Source organism: Protopterus annectens, chromosome 8.part0 (assembly GCF_019279795.1).
Source record: "Protopterus annectens isolate FY-2018-M chromosome 8.part0, PAN1.0, whole genome shotgun sequence".
In the NCBI taxonomy this organism is placed as follows: Eukaryota; Metazoa; Chordata; order Ceratodontiformes; family Protopteridae; genus Protopterus; species Protopterus annectens.
Genome location: NC_056741.1, coordinates 479113314 through 479130404, shown reverse-complemented (window position 1 = coordinate 479130404; position 17091 = coordinate 479113314). Strand labels below are relative to the sequence as shown.

The window sequence follows — 17091 nt, the reverse complement described above, 5'->3', positions numbered from 1 at the left end:
TAACATTGGATTAGTGAGATAGGATAAAATAAAAAAATCATATGATTAGACATGACATATTATACAATTTCAAGTTGACAGTAAGATACCCAACTGTAGCATATATATAGTAGAGATAGCAGGAGGGAAGGTGTAAAGTGTGTTGAGATTGTAAGATTCATGTGATGCATGGACATAGCCATGTATTCATAAGATGGGATTTGAAAGCATTTTTGAAATATGTTTCTAAAACATGGATGCCATCAAATGACATGCATTCATTAAAAAGCAGAAATATTGATGTCCTTTAGTTACAGTATCACTGTTACAGTATTCTTCATAGAAAGGATGTCCCCACCTGGGACAGCTTGATGCTCAAGCCAGTATGAAAATGCTTAAAGAAGACCTTGTACGTCACATTTATGCTCCCCACACAAAATGTAGGGAATAAAGGAGATGTACAGATGCAACTACCTAGAACTTCTTTTGCCGCCAGTTCAAACTCTGATTTTGCCAATTGGTCTGAATGCCTTGTTGCTGTACTGAATTATTTAGCAACACCAGATAAGTGCCCTGTTGCTTTTTTTTTTTTTTTTTTTTTTTTACTTTTCCTGGTCTTTTATTTTATTTTTATCACCTAGAGCTCATGTCCATCTGCTCCAGACTTTGAGGGGGAACCGCAGTTGATTATTTTGGGGGGTCCTAGTTGGATTCTGCAGATATTGGTCAGGGAGGACGTTCTAGATTTGTACAAACTGTGTGGGTGTAATGTAGTATTTCCCATGTGATGCTTTGTTGAAAAAAAAAAAAAAAAAAAACTCTAGCACACTCCGAAAGCACCCGTTAGGTTCTGAATGTTTCATTTATGATGGCTCCAGATGGTGTCTAATATGTTAACATTATAATGAGTCACATATAATGTGACAGTTAATTAGCAAGCAGTTCACAAGCTACAATAATTTTAAACCACTTTTCATCATTGCTGACTTAGATATTCTATTAAAAATTTTAACATGGAAAAACTTTTCATCCTGCTAGACGAGTAGTTCTAAAGATGACAATACTCCGACAAAGGAAAATAAAGAGGCTTGTGATATTTAACACCAATGGGACTAAAAAATATTCCTAGTTACGAGAAGGATGAGAAGGATATGGTGCATGGCTGATGTGCAATAATATATCATTTTCAATTGGACACAGTGCCAAAAATGGCAAATGACATATGAAACCTACTGCGCACAGCAACAATATTTCAGCAGCTTTGATGTCCATCAAAATAACACAATTTTTGGCAACAAAAATTCAAAGGAAGAGGATAGTATTGCTGCAGAAATGGCTTTTTGTTTCCACACTGTGAAGCATTCCCACAGTTACATTTCCAGTGACTGTTCAGGATTGCTTTTTTCTTGTTTTTTCACGGATTAGACTAGATCAAAAAATATATTTCTAGCAGAACTATAGCAACTAAAATTATTGCATGCATGTTTGCAACTGAATCAAAAAGAAATCTTTTGAAAGAATTGCAAGATGACCAGCCATTTTCTGTGAATATTGATGCCTCAAATAAAGGCAATATATTTTAATATTTTAACAAAGAACAGGGCATTCAAACAAATTTATTAAGCTTCTACTCACTAGAAAGTAAAAGATAATAATTTAAAAATAAATTTTGTAACAGCTTTCTGCACCGACAATGCTAATGTAAATTTCTGTAAAAAAACAAACCATCTTTCCGGAATTAAAGACCTGAATTCAAATATAATTGGAATTGGGTGAAATTGTTGCATACTACACAATACTGCTAAAAAGCTGTGCAAACTTTAACTTTTGATATACAGTTAATCATTATAAAAAATTTATAATGAACTTAGCTCCACAAAAAGTTGTACAACTACAAGAAAAGTTTGAATGGCTAGAAGCAGAGTGGTCCGAAATGTTATGCCATGTACTGACTTGATGGCTCACTTTGATGCCTGAAATTGAGCAGGTAATAAAAAAATGAGCCAATACAATTGCATTTTGAGTCAAAAATCCAAATCTGAAATTCTTGAATTATTTTTCAAAGATGAACTGGCATTAACGTACCTGGGGTTTGTTGCAAATGCATGTACTATTATTTAGAATGTGTTAACAAAACTTCAAAGCGATGCTGTTTTAATAATTGATGTTTTTGAAATAATGAACAGCATATTGCAGTCGCTTGAGCAAAGAAAAGATGCCTTTTATGGAAGCATTGCTTTTCCTTTCCTATTTTCATATTCATAAAGGATGCACACACCTCTAGACTGGTAACCCAACATTTATTTTTATTTATTTTATTTTACATTTGTTAACCGGAATAGTCCAACTGGATACATGTCCATTTTCAGTGGAGGCCCGGGGAGAAAAACTCCCAAGAAACACATATGCAAGACATGCAAACAATATATTGTACATGTTCCTAGTATATTCAACCAGACAATATAGATGAGCACACATTATTAATTCCTTCAGAAAGACATATATAATGATCAATACATATACAAACAATAAAGTATGTTAAATATCTATCTAGAGTCACATCATGCATCTGAATGTGGTATTGATAAGACTAAACAGTGCTATCAGGAAATTATGTGTTTAAGGCAAGAGTTATAACAGGAGTGGAGTAGGACTGAAGTTAGTCTTGTGTGGAGCAGGGACATAACAATTTGTTGCAGAGATGGCTTTTGATAGATTTCTTAAATTTGGATAGAGAAGATTCCAGGTTAATGGATGGAGGCAGGGAGTTCCAAATTTTGGATATGAAAGATGAGTAGAGGGAGCCACCGGCATGGTTGTGTGATCTAGTAACTGTTAATAGTAACTTATCTATGGAGCGGAGTTGCCTAGGACAGGAATACTGCTGAATTAGGTTGCTTAAAGCTGGTGTTTTATTTGGGTGGGAGAGCAGCTTATAAGTAATAAGTTGATTGTAGATTAATAAATTTGGCAGTTCAAGCCAGTCCAATTGTTTTAGGTTATGACAGTGATGGGTTATAAAAGATGAGTTATTAGCAAATTTGGCTATTTGATTATAACAGGTTGCCAGTTTGCTGGTTTCTGTTTTGGATAGAGTTGTTAGGATTGGGGATGCATAAAGTAATGTTGAAAGCAAGTGAGTGCGAGCAATTGTGGTCCTAGCAGTATGGGTCAAGTAGGATTTGTGTTTGTAGAGACTACCTAGCTTTCTGCAAGTGTTTTCAATAGCTAGATTAATGTGGATATCAAACTTTAACTTGTTATCAATGGCGACGCCTAGTAGGTTTGTATGAGATTCAGGTGTGATAAGTGTACCATTTTTAGAGTGAATATTGAAAGTGGCGGTAAGGCTGGTATTTTGTGAGGGGTGAAATAGCAGGATCTTGGTCTTTTTGGGGGTTAAGAAGGAGGCCATGGTCAGTAAGCCAGTTTTCAACCGAGTGGAAATTATCTTGGGTTTTATCGAGTAGTTCTTGCAGGGTTGAGGCACTGCATATTATAGTGGAATTGCCTGCGTTTTGGATAAGGCTAGTGCTATTTGCTATTGAGTGGAGATTGTTTGCGAAAATTGAGAATAGCAAGGGACCCAGTACTGATCCCGGAGGTACCCAAAGAGTGACTGGTAGAAGGGGAGACAAGTTATTGTTCAACTGTACTGCCTGTTGCCTGTCCCCAAGAAAGTTGTCGAACCAGGAGATTGATTGGTTGTCTAATCCTAGGTTTTTGAGGTGGCAGATGAGTTTGTCATGGCTAACCATAGCAAAGGCTTTTGATAGGTCTAAGATAAGAGCAGAAGTAAGTTTACCATTGTTCCTGTTATGGTTTATGGTATCTGTGAATGCTAACAGAGCTGTGGTGGTAACTATGACCTGGATGGAAACCATGTTGAGTTGGAGATGCGAGTTCTTGATTTATAAGGTGGGGCATAAGTTGATGGTGGATGCAATTTTCTAATATTTTAGCCAGTGGAGATAGAATAGCGATTGGTCGGTAGGTGGATATGTCATAGGAAGTGCCACCTTTGTGAAGAGGTATGATATAGGCAGTTTTCCAAATCAGGTGCACTGTAGCTTCAGTAATTGATCTATTGATTAGTATAGAAACTGGTACAGCTATTTCTGCTGCTGCCAGTTTTAGGAATTCATTGGGGAGGGAATCTATTCTTAGTGTTGTGGGTTTCATCTGGGATAGTAGTTTTATGTAGGAGGTTGGGGTGGGTTGCAGTTTAAAAGTGGGCATGTAGTTAGTGGAGGTGGGGACACCTGTTGTAGTGATACGGAGATATTGTTGGGCTAGAGCTTGTACAATTTCAGTAAAGAATGTACTGAATGATTCAGCTATGTTGTCTTTTGTTAAACCTGATGTTGGGGGTGGGGTAATGGTTTTACCAGGGTGTAGTAACTTGTTTAAACCTGCCCAAAATTTCTTAGGGTTATTCATGTGTTGGGTTTGATGGGTAATGAAATAGTTTCTCTTTTCTTGGATAACTATTTTTTCCTAATCTGTTGGTAGCCCTGCTGTGTACTAGGGCTTTTATTGGACCTCCAGGTTGTCCAGGCTCTATTTCTTTCAGCTATTTTTTGCCTAGTTTCCCTAGTTAACCATGGAACTGGTTTTGACTTTACTCTAATAGTTCTTGCAGGGGCGTGTCTGTTTAATATATCTAAGAAGGTGGAGTTGAAGAGCTTTGTTTAAGGGTAGGTAATAAAGGTCAGACAAATTATATAGTTTCAGTTCTTGTCTGAAGTGATTGGGGTTAAAGTGTTTTTTTGTTTCTAATTGTTTGAAGTATAGGAATTTGGGGGGCGATGGGAGTTGTATTTAAGTAAGAAAGTAGTTTCATGGTCACTCTGAGTCTGGAAGGTTTCCGGATAAGTAGGAGCAGGGTATTTTAATTAGTAAGATCCAGTCTAATAAGCTTTTTTTTACTGTTTTTGACTATTCTGGTGGGCTGTTTGATTACTTGAGAGAAGGTAAGAAGATTGATATGGTTAGTGGGTAGTTGAGCAGAGCATGTGAGCCAGTCTATATTAAAGTCACCTAAAACAATGGTTTCTTGAGGCATGGATTGAGATAACCATTGAAGGAATGTCTCCATGATAGGGATGTTATTGTCTGGTGGAATATATCCTGTTACTAGGTTGATGGCTTTTCTGTTACTTATAAGCTTTGCTAAGAGAATTTCTGCTTTTTCTAAAGGGGGTGTGGTTACCTCGAGTTTAGTTATGGATAAACTATTTTTGTACAGCAGGGCAATGCCTCCAGCCTTTTTACCTAGTCTCTCATGCCCAAGTATACTTTATCCAGGTGGTAGGATCTTGGTATCTTGGGTAGATGGTTTTAGCCAGGTTTCTGTTATACTGACTATATCTGGGGAGTATTGAGAGATTAGAGTGTGTAGTTCATGTGTTTTGTTGTTTATGCTTCTAATATTTAGGTTTAGGAGGAGTAGACTGTTTAATGGCCTGGAGTTACGCTGTGTTGACTTGGGAAGTTGATGGGAATTGGTCAGAGGACTTGCATTGTTAGGTCCTGGGTTTGGGTGGATATCACCAGCACTCAGGAGCTGGTGATGGACATTATGCATTAATTTTGCTAGTTTTTCTAGTATGGTACAATATTTTTGGGTGGCTGTTGATTTGGGGTAAGAGGTAGAGAGTCTAATATGGCTATAGCTTACAGCAGTAGTACTGTATAGGCCTGGGTTAATTGTTAGGGAGTAAGGGGATAGGATGGGAGAGAAATTGGCAGTGGCTTTATGGGGTTGTGGGAAGTTGTCATGTTCTGGGTAGTTGCAAGATGTAGTCCGATAGGCACATACTAAGCATAGTAGTGACATTTGTAGGATGTATGTCTTCATTATTAAGGAGAGGTGGTAATTGGTTGGATTTGTAGGTGTGGTATGTTTGAGTAAATGTGGGGTGGGAGGGATATGGATTAGTTGTTGGGTGTGTGGGGGGAGTGGATAGCTATGAATAAATGTAGTTGATGTGGGGTGGGTGGGGATTGGGGGTAGGGTAGGGGAGTGGAGTGAACCCTGGTATTAGCGAGGGCTAATGGAGCGGGGCCGGACCAAGCTGGAAGGTAAGCCCTCATAGATTCATAGATTAGTACTAAGCTAACTGCCCTTGCAAGCCATTTTAAGCCTAGCCAATTATCCCTTGTGAGACTCAAACCCTGCACCTTGTGTTTGTAAGGCAAACACCTTAACCATTAGGCCACCCTCCCAACCCTCAAAAAAAAAAAACTATCATTTAGACCTGGGAGTGGAGCTGGATATTGGATATGCTACAGGTTTGCTGTTAGACTGCTAGCTAGAATGTTAGGAATTTCATAATGCTACCTTGTCCATCAAGAGTTTAACTGCGTTGAACAGCTATTCCCAGATAATGACCACCTCAGTCAGGTATATTAAAGCACCTCTGTAACTCAGTGAGGGGAAATGATAGAACTTAGACTGGGTCCCAAGAGGAGACTGTTAAGAGAGTGGTCTTCTAATACCACAATTCTGAAGTAAAGGTCCGCTTTTTGTAGGGGGAAATAAAGGGGGAGTACTATCCCTGCCGCCTGCCCTTGAGTGTGCTTACAAAAGAGAGAAAAGATGCTGCTATTAACCTTATTGTAGTTAATTATTTGAAGGCTGTAGTCTTTGTTGGGAGTGGACTGAGCAGTAGAAGCTCAAAGCAGCACACAATCACTTAGAGGAAAGTTTGTGCTTGGAATTGATTATTGGTGGTTGTTAGGTCTTATTGTAGTTAATTATTTGAAGGCTGTAGTCTTTGTTGGAGTGGACATAATGTATCAGAGATACTTCAGGTGCGGCTAACATTGGGTAAGACACCAATTCAGGTCATAGCCTGCTACAGGTCTCCCAACCATGTCCCAGGACTTGCACTCCCATGTTCCTAAGCACCCTGGAGAATATTAGTGTCCAAACTAACACTCTCATACTGGGCAACTTCAACTACCCCTCCATTAACTGGGAAAACTACTCATGTACCAATACACTTGCCCAACATTTCCTGGAATTTATTAATTCTAATACCCTGGACCAGCTCGTTCTTACCTCCACTAGACATAGCAACATCCTTGACTTGGTCATTACTAACATGGGCGACCACTGCTCTACACCAATAATAAACTCCTCCTTGGTTAGATCCAACCACAAACTAATCACCTTGGAAACCCACATCCCTCACCCCTCCCCTGCAAAGGTAACCACCATGAAAAACTTCTCCAAAGCTAACTTTGGGCTCCTAAAAACAGAGATGGCCAACTTCACAGCACCCATGCAAATAGAGAACAGTTGCAGGACCACTGAATCATACACCAATGCTCTGTACGAACACGTACACAAATGCATGGATCTCGGCATACCCAACAGAACCAAGATGCTCTCCTCCAAAAAAAAAAGGAAGCCAATCTGGTGGTCCCCTGCCATAAAACTCTACAACAGAAGGCAGAAACTGATGCGGAATAAGGTAAAGTCCCAAGACTGGAAAAACTCCCTTATCAGCCTCAACAAAAAGTTGAAATCCCTCATCAAATCCTCTAAAGCTAGCTATGAAAACAGAATTGCAGCAGATAGTACAGATAACCACAAGGCCTTCTATAGTTATGTAAAGAATCTCCAAGGCAATACCCAGATTTGCTCTGAGCTGCTGCACAATGGTACCTCTTATACCGAGCCAACAGATAATGCCAATATACTGGCCGACAGATTTAGTGCCAACTTTACCCCCCCCCAAAGGACCAATCACAATACCAGTAGATTGCCAGGCCCCCAGTATTACTGCTGCACAAGTTAAAACAGCTCTGTCCAAGGCCAAGAATACAGCTTCTATGGGACCTGACAATATCCCTGGCTGTGTTCTACATGAACTACAGAGTGAACTGGCACCTTGTGTGCCCTATCACAGCCTCACCTCAGGCTTTGTCCCTACCAAATGGTGCACTGCTACAGTCATCCCTCTCCACAAAGGAGGAGTGACTACAGACCTTGGGAACTATTGCCCCTTTAGCCTGACGAGTCTGATATGCAATGCTATGGAATGCATCATCATGGACCTAATAAACAAGGATATAGGGAATCTCCAAACTCTGGATCCCACACAGTTTGGTTTTGTGAAGGGTAGATCATGCCTGGTCAACTTGGTTGACTTCTTTGAGTCAGTCTCTCCAGAGCGGTGGATTAAGGTAAGGTGGTTCATACAGCCTACCTTGATCTGGCAAGGCCTTTGACACCATTCCCCACTCAGGAATCACAGAAAAACTCACTAAGCTAGGCGTCAACACCTGTATCACTACGTGGGTTGCAAACTGGCTCACAGATAAAACCCACAGTGTGAAAGTAGCCGACTCCAAGTCAGACTGCAGACCAGTCATGAGTGTTGTCCCACAGGGTTTGGTCCTGGGTCCTCTCCTGTTTGGTATTTACTTCTCTGAAGTCCAGGCCAACACAGAGAGACTCTGGCTGACAAAGTTCACAGACGATTGCAAGTTGGGAGGTATTATTAACTCCCCAAGTGATGTTAACATCCTACAGAAAGGCCTCACTGAGACCAATGACTAGCGTCAGACCCATGGCCTTAAGCTCAATGCCAAAGAATGTGTTGTCATCCCCCTTGGGAAAGACCCGGGTTCCCTTGAATTATCATATCTATGGTAGTCCACTAAACAAAGAAGGCGTTACAAGAGATCTAGAAACACAGGTTGACAGCAACCTCTCTTTTGACCACCACATTGCCACTGTGGTCAGAAAGTCCTAGGTGGAACATCTCATTACGAAGGAATTTGCATCCAGGAAGAAAGAGGTCACTATCTCCCTCTACTCTTCCCTCATTAGGCCAATCATCGAGGAATCCTACACTAAGGTACTGTAAGAGCACATCCACTCGTGCATGAATCGTGCCATCCCAAATAGAATTAAGATGCTCTCCTCCAAAAAAGGAAGCCAATCTGGTGGTCCCCTGCCATAAACAAACTATACAACAGAAAGAAGAAACTGTTGCAGAAAAAAGGAAAATCCCAGGATGCAAAAAACTCCCTTACCAGCCTCAGTAAGAAGCTGAGATCTCTCATAAAATGCTCCAAAGCTAGTTACGAAAATAAAATTGCCAAGGATTCCAAAGACAACTCCAAGGCATTCTATAGTTACGTCAAGAATCTAAATGGCAATGCTCAGATCTGCTCTGAGCTACAACAGAATGGCATTAAATATACTGATCCCAAGGATATTGCCAATATCCTGGCAGATCGATTTAGTGCCAACTTCACCCCCTAAAGGGACCATCTCAATACCAAAAGATTGCCAAATTCCAGTAATCATGGCCACACAGGTAAAAAAAAAAACAAACGCTCTCCAAAGCTAAGAATACAGCATCCATGGGACCAGATGACATCTCAGGCTGTGTACTACATGAACTACAAAATGAACTGGCACCTCACCTAAGTGTCATGTTGAATCATAGCCTTACCTCAGGCTTCATGCCCACTGAGTGGCGCACAGCTACAGTTATCCCACTCCACAAAGGGGGATCCATCTTAGATCCCAGGAACTATCATCCATCAGTCTGATGAGCCTGATCTGCAAGGGCATGGAACGCATTATCATGGAACTTATAAACAAAGACATTGGCAACCTTCAAACACTGGACCCCACCCAGATTGGGTTCGTGAAGGGCCGATCTTGTCTCCTGAACCTGATTGACTTCTTCAAATCAGTCTCCAGAGCTGTGGATGAGGGTAAGGCAGTCCACACAGCCTATCTGGACCTCGCCAAGGCCTTCAACACCATCCCCCACTCTGGAATCATAGATAAACTTACTACGCTTGGTATAAATCCCTACGTCACTTGATGGGTTGCCAGCTGGCTTACTGACAGAATCCCGATTGTAAAAGTAGCAGATTCGAAATCCAGCTCCAGACAAGTGACAAGAGGAGTACCTCAGGGTTCAGTCCTAGGACCGCTCTTGTTTGGCATCTACTTCTCTGAAGTACAGGCCAACATTAAGGGACTCTGGCTAACAAAGTTCACAGATGACTGCAAACTGGGAGCCATTACTGAATCGCCAAATGATGTGGATATTCTACAAAAGAGCCTTGCAGAAACAGATGCTTAGTGCCAGAGCCATGGGCTCAAGCTTAATGTCAAGAAATGTATAGTTATCCCTTTTGGGAAAAAACATGTACCCATGAATTACCACACAGGTGGTAGTACACTAAACACTGAAAGTGTGATGAGAGACTTTAGGAACACAGGTGGACAGTGGTCTCACCTTCAATAACCACAACAGTCAGGCAATCCTTCTATGTGGCACACCTCATCACTAAGGGCTTTTCATCCAGAAAAAAGAAGTTATTGTCCACTATACTCATCCCTCATTAGACCCATTATAGAGTAAAATGCTCCATTTGGTATGTACCTCACAAGATATCTGCAACAGCTGGAAAGGCCACAGAAATATCTCACTAAAAGAATCACAGGCCTAAAGGCAGATGCCCTATGCTGACAGTCTAAAAAAAACTCCAGCTGTACTCTGTGGCATATAGTCTACTCAGAGGCGATCTCTGCTTAACATACAAGGCCATGTCAAACCCTGAGCTGTTGGACATGCTCCACTTAAAGAAATCCCAATCCCTCAGAGCCACATGCTCCAGGGATCTAAACCTTGTCATCATAATGAACAAAACATGCTGGAGGGATAGCTTCCTGACCCAGAGACTCCCCATACTCTGGAACAGACTGCCCATACACGTCAAGCAGAGCACCTCCTTGGCCCTCTTCAAAAAGGAACCTTGACGATTGGATGGGAGATGTCAGTCGCCCTGCTAGACAGGGATCCAGGGAAGTAAATACTGTGGGGAAAAATATCCAGGGAATTGTTTTGCTAGGCTTGTATAGGCCCTAGGGTTGATAGCCTAGTACCAACCTACGAGTACAATACCCCATTTGGCATGTACCTCAGTAGACTCCAACAACTGGAGAGGCCACATAAGTACCTCACAAAGAGGATCCTAGGCCTTAAACACTTGTCCTATATGGACAGACTCAAACTCCAACTATTCTCTGTCTCATATCACCTACTTCGAGGTGATCTTGCTTGGCTTACAAAGCCATGTCTGACCCAGCTCTGTTAGAAATGCTACATCTAAAGAAATCCCAATCCTCCGCACCACATGCTCCAGAGACCACAACCTCATTACCACAATCAACAGAACATGCTGGAGGGACCGGTTCATAACCCAGAGACTGCCCATGCTATGGGATAGACTTCTCATACAGGTCAAGCAGAACATCCCACTAGCCCTCTTAAAGAGAAATCCTGATGAGTGGATGGTAAATACAAAATTCATCCTGGGATCACTCCAGTGGCTCTACTTGACAGAGGCATTGGGAACCAAGGTCAGGTGGCACAATGCCAGGGTAATCCTATGGGCTAGGCTTGTAAAGGCTCCAGGGCCATTAACCTAGTACACCTATGAACAATGTTACTACAATGCAGTGATGACACCAAAGTAACCGGTTTCAAAAATGACTTGCAGAAATTTTTTGAGAGAGAGCTATAATAATACCCAAAGAAATTATTTGACTTTAAAAGTAACAAATTTCAATGCGTTAATGTCTCGTCCTTAAAACCAAATATGAAAATCGAATTTGTCAGTTGAAGACTTAACAAAATTATTTATTACTTGTGATACTGACCTTCTATACAAAGATGTCTATTTAGCAAATTTGTATTGAATAGGACTGAAGCAAATGAGAAAAAAACACACAGATGAGAAATGGATAGTATTTTTTTTAAAGATCATCCTGCTTGCAATAACATGTATAAAATCGTGGCCCGCATGCACTCACTTCCACATTCCAATACAATTTGTGAAGGAATATTTAGTCCAATGAGTGTAGCTTGGAGAAAGGAGAGAAACAAATTATTGTTAAAGACTGTGGAAGCTGAATTAAGGATAAAACAAAATGTTAACAACTGTAAAGACTTTAGAAACTTTTTAGCGACCAAAGATGCTGAACATATTTTGAAACAAGCTAAAAGCTGAGAAAATATAATTATATAACTTTTTGTATTTAAATCAAAATGTAATTCCTATGAATGTAAGTAATTAATCAATATAACAGATTCCTGCAAATGTGTTGTTGTCTTTTGGCTTTTTCCCGGTAAGGGGTTGCCACAGCAGAACTCCGGTCCACTAATGACTGGCAGTAGATTTTTACGAAACGCCGAGGTGCCAGCTCAACGCCCAACCTTCAACGAAGGCACGCCCATTTACGCACGCATGTCTTTCGAACGCTACCCAACCGCGGGGAGGACATGCATACTCTACACAGAAGGCACTCCCAAGCCACGCCGAGAATCTAACGGGAGAACCTCTTGCTGTGAGGTAACAACGCTACTGCTGTACCACCGCGGTTCATTCAAAGTGCACTATTGTGATTATTCTTTGACTATTCTATATATGTACTGTTCTACAGATGTACTTCTTTACATATATATGTTTTGATTATACAGGTTTATATCTTTAATTATAATTTAATCAAAATGTTTTATGTTCTGAGTAGGTTTTTTATTGGATTAGAAGTCAAATCAAATAAATGTAATAAAAATCTTGTGTTTATTTATTTTTGTCACTTAGTTGAAATGGTGGCTGTCCCAACCTGTGAATTTGGAAATCTGACAACCCTGGGTAACTAGGAATGGAGCATTGTGTGTAAGGGATAGGCTTGAGTTTTGGGCTTCTGTAAGCTGTAGTAACGCCGGAGTCGGTTCTGATGCTCTGAAACAAGCCCATATGTTGAGGATAAAATGAAAATTGACATCACCAGCTTTCTTTATTATGTGTTCTCAACATGGATGTTAAAATTTATCTCCCTAGCTTTGCTCAGAAGGTGAATTTGTTTCAAACACAAGCTGGTTGTGGTTTTAAACCTCTACATTTTGTACAGAGATTAACAGAAAGTAGTACGCTTTGTTCCAGATGTGGAATAAACAGAAAATACCTCTTGAACTACTCTCTCAATGTGAAATTCTTATTATACCTTATGGTTAAAAGATACGCCTGTTATTCACCTGACCAAAATCCTTTGTTACTGGACACATATACTCTCAATAAACAGAAGATTATTATTATTTCTATGTACAATACATTTTAAATGATATGTTTTCATAATAAAATATTTTGCTTCCATGCTCCATCCTCCTGACCTGGATTATGTCCGAAATGGATCATCTGTAACCTGCACACTTAGCTGATTATCAAGCAGTTTAAAATTCTGATACCCGTAAGTGCGAGAATTGGAATAGCAAGACTGAATGTGCAAAATGGAACTAAATACAATAATCAGAGATCACGAGGTCTCAGTATTCTCTTTTCTCACTGGCATGGCATTCTTGGAGTTAGCATGTATAAGTAGTGTGTGTGTGTGTGTGGGGGGGGGGGGGTCAGTGCATGTCTGCCTGCCCTCTCTCCACAAAATATAAACTTAGAAGACAGTGATATCTGCTATTCTCTTAAAGGCTTGCTATTTTTCCAATAGTTCCATGCCTCACTATTACTGGTCATGGAATAACAGCAGGGTGCCAAACTCATGTGCTTCAGTTGCAAGGATGTTTGTTTCTCTGAGTTTTACAATGGTAGATGTATGGCTGTATAACCACTCAACTTTTCAATAGCTTTTTATGGTTTTCTGTTATAAAAATCAGTCTTTGGGACTAACCTTGATGGCAGTACCTATTTAACAAAAATACAACTCTGAGCATCTACGTGTTATGGCTGTGGCTTACTCTTACCTCAAGTAACAGCATGTAATTGCAAGTACTTCTGCTGTGGCCAGAGAAATTACCTTGTGAAGTCTCCTGTGGCCAGTTAAAGTACCCAGTCAGCAAGGAGAAAATACAAATGACAAGCAAATGTAAATGTTTCTCATCTCATGGAGAAACTGAATAGAACCAATAAAAAAAAAAATCAGACAGACTGCTCTCTGTGCACAAGTACCATTTCAAATGCCTGCAGTCATGGAAGCTTACTGAACAGTCATATTTATTTATTTATTTATTTATTGGGATAGTCTGACTGGGTAGAGCCCCTTTTCAGTGCAGGCCCAGGGAGAAACTTTCCAATAATGTAAGTTAACATTGCACAATGGTCATAGAACAATAATCAGAATGTAACAGAGGAAACAGAATGGAGTAGATGGTTATTCCAGCAGGTGTAATGAAGTTTTTCAAGTGGCATATGGATGTTGTAGAGCAAGACCATTAAGTTTAAGACGGAGGTAAAACACATCTATGCAGACCAACATCTAGAAGGGGTAGCAGTGAAATGTTACCCAGATGGAGAGTAGTGACAGGTGGCAGTTGCAGAGGTACAGGAAGCTCAAGTTTTGAGCAGTGACATGCAGAGAAGGGAAGAGACTACATAAGGGTCTATTTGGCAGGAAAAAAGAGCGAGTAAAAGGTATGTAGAAAGTACTTGCAGTTTGTTGGGGATTTATATCACATCACATGGGCCATATTTTAACTGGGAGTTGAGCAAGAGCAGGAACATGTACCCATCAGAAGTTGCAAGGGTTTGAGATTAAATCGGTCAGTCTTAGTGGATGTGGTATGGTACTCCACACTTTTGAGACATAGCAAGAGAAGACAGAATCACCTGTTAAGTTGCTGGATCTGGTTTCATTCACCAAGTGTTTCTCACTTGAGAATAGGGGTCTGTTTAATGTATACTGTAGGACAGTGTGGGCCAAGCTTGGGCATTTTTCAGGACTGCAAATGAGTGTGTGATTACTGGCAGTCCAGTAGAGTTGTTCTAGAGTTAAACAGTGATGGGACTTGTGAGGCATATTGGTGACAAATTTAGTTATTTTGTTGTGACACTGCCCAAGTTGGTAAGATTGAGTAGACTGAAGGTTGATAAAGATGGGAGCTCCATATAGAAGGGTTGGAATTTGGCATGCAGTAGCATTTGCTTTCTTGCAGCAATAAGTAAGGCTTAATCCTAAAGAGAGAATGCCAAGATTTTGAGTTTTTATGGCTTCCTTTATATGCTAGTCAAATTCCACATTTTCATCTATAGTAATTTCTAGAAGTTTTTTTGTGAGCCACTATTTAAATTGGGTTATTGTTGAAGTGACACCGCAACCCCAAGTGCAAAACTGGGAAAAAGGGGTTGTGGATGGATGGATAGATTTAAAATGTGGTCCTGTTGGAAAATGTTGGGGAGAAGGTTTGTCATTGTATGGCCTTGGTATAAACAGGAGCAATTTTTTTTTTTTTTTGAGATTCAATAAGAGTAGTTAAGCCATGACTCAACAGAGAAGAAAAGTACAGTTTTGTACCTACCATAAATGTAGATGTTCGAAGATCCACATTGCTGCAGTCCTTACTTATGGGTAGTCCGCTGTCCTCGGTCGGCCCGAATACCAAAGTATTAGGCTGACGTCGGTCACGGGCGCCTAGATCTGACATCAGAGCGTCAGGGTATAAAGGCGCATGACCGACGTCATATCCTCAGTCTTTTCTTGCCCCAGATGTCAGAAGGCCAAACCAGAAAGGCCACAGCCAAAACAGAATACCTCCCAAAAACATGCCCAACAACAACCATCACCTAAAGCATAGCACCAAGTCTAACTACAGTGGGGAAGGAGGGAGGGTAAATTGGACTGCAGCAATGTGGATCTTCGAACATCTACATTTATGGTAGGTACAAAACTGTACTATGTTCTTCATCTCACATTGCTGCAGTCCTTACTTATGGGTAGAATCCCAAAGCAACGGGAAAGGGAGGATGGTAAAAATCATAAAGCATTAGGGGCCGCTAAAATGCCCTGTAAAATTGCAGTGGCAAATCCAGCCCTAGACTTAGAATAAAGAGGAAGGTGGTAATGTTTAGAAAAGGTATGCACTGAACTCCAAGTAGCTGCCTCCAAAATGTCTTTTGTAGCTACCCCCCCCTTAGAAAGGCCGTAGAAGTAGCAGTAGCTCTAGTGGAATGAGGCCTGATTCCAACAGGAATCTCCTTACCATGATGGGAATAACAGAAAGAAATACAAAACCCAATCCATTCAGAAATAGTTTGTTTTGAAACAGGTTTACCCTGTGAACCCAAAGCAAAAGAAACAAACAATTGCTGAGACTGTCTGAACTCCTTGGTTCTGCTCAAATAATAACGCAACTGCCTGTGAATATCCAAAGTATGCAAAATTTTCTCCCCTTTATTTTGGGGGTTTGCATAAAAAGTAGGCAAATGAATAGTTTGATTTAAGGCCACACTAGAAACCACCTTAGGCATAAAGGAAGGATTAGTACGCAAAGATACCCTATCCTTATGAAAAATCAGGAAAGGCTCCACTGCCATGAGGGCCTGTAATTCAGAAACCCTTCTTGCAGAGGTAATGGCCAACAAAAAAGCAGTTTTCCATGACAAATACTTTAACTCGGCTGTAGCTGCAGGCTCAAAAGGTTGTAGAGTAAGTTTTTCCAACACAAAATTGAGATCCCAAGCAGGAGTAGGAGCTCTACGTGGGGGTCTTATATTCTTTGCCACTCTAAGAAATTGCTTAAACCAAGGATGAGAGAATAAAGGAGGGTCACAATCATAGTGAGCAGAAATGGCTGCAGCATGGACCTTTATTGAGGAGAAAGACAAACCCTTGTCCAATAACTCAGTAAGATATTGAAGAGCAACACTTAAATCAGGTTTGGAGACATCAAAGTCCTTTCCTTTGCTCCAAATAAAAAATCTCCTCCATTTATCAGCGTAAACTTTCCTGGTACTAGGCCTCCTGGGCCTCCAAAATAACATTCAAAACTTGTTGTGGAAGCTGAGACCCTCCAGAGTCTAAAACAGAATATGCCAGGCTGTTAGATGTAGAGACTGAATCTTGACATTGAGGAAGTGACTGTCCTCTTGTGACAAAAGGTGCGGAATCAAAGGCAGAGGCCATGGAGGTTCTCGTACTAAGCTCCTCAGTAGTGGGTACCAGTGTTGTCGAGGCCAATCCGGTGCTATCAAAATCATGGTTGGCTTGTCTTGTCTGGCCTTCAAGAGTACCTTGGGAAGAAGAGGCAGAGGTGGAAAGGCATATACATGCAGATTGTT

General features: G+C 40.7%; 1 protein-coding gene across 3 annotated transcripts in view; it reads right to left on the bottom strand.

Moving 5' to 3' along the window:
• LOC122808893 (renin binding protein) overlaps positions 1-17091 on the bottom strand; it is a 1087318-nt gene that overhangs the window by 256494 nt on the left and 813733 nt on the right. The window lies entirely within an intron of this gene.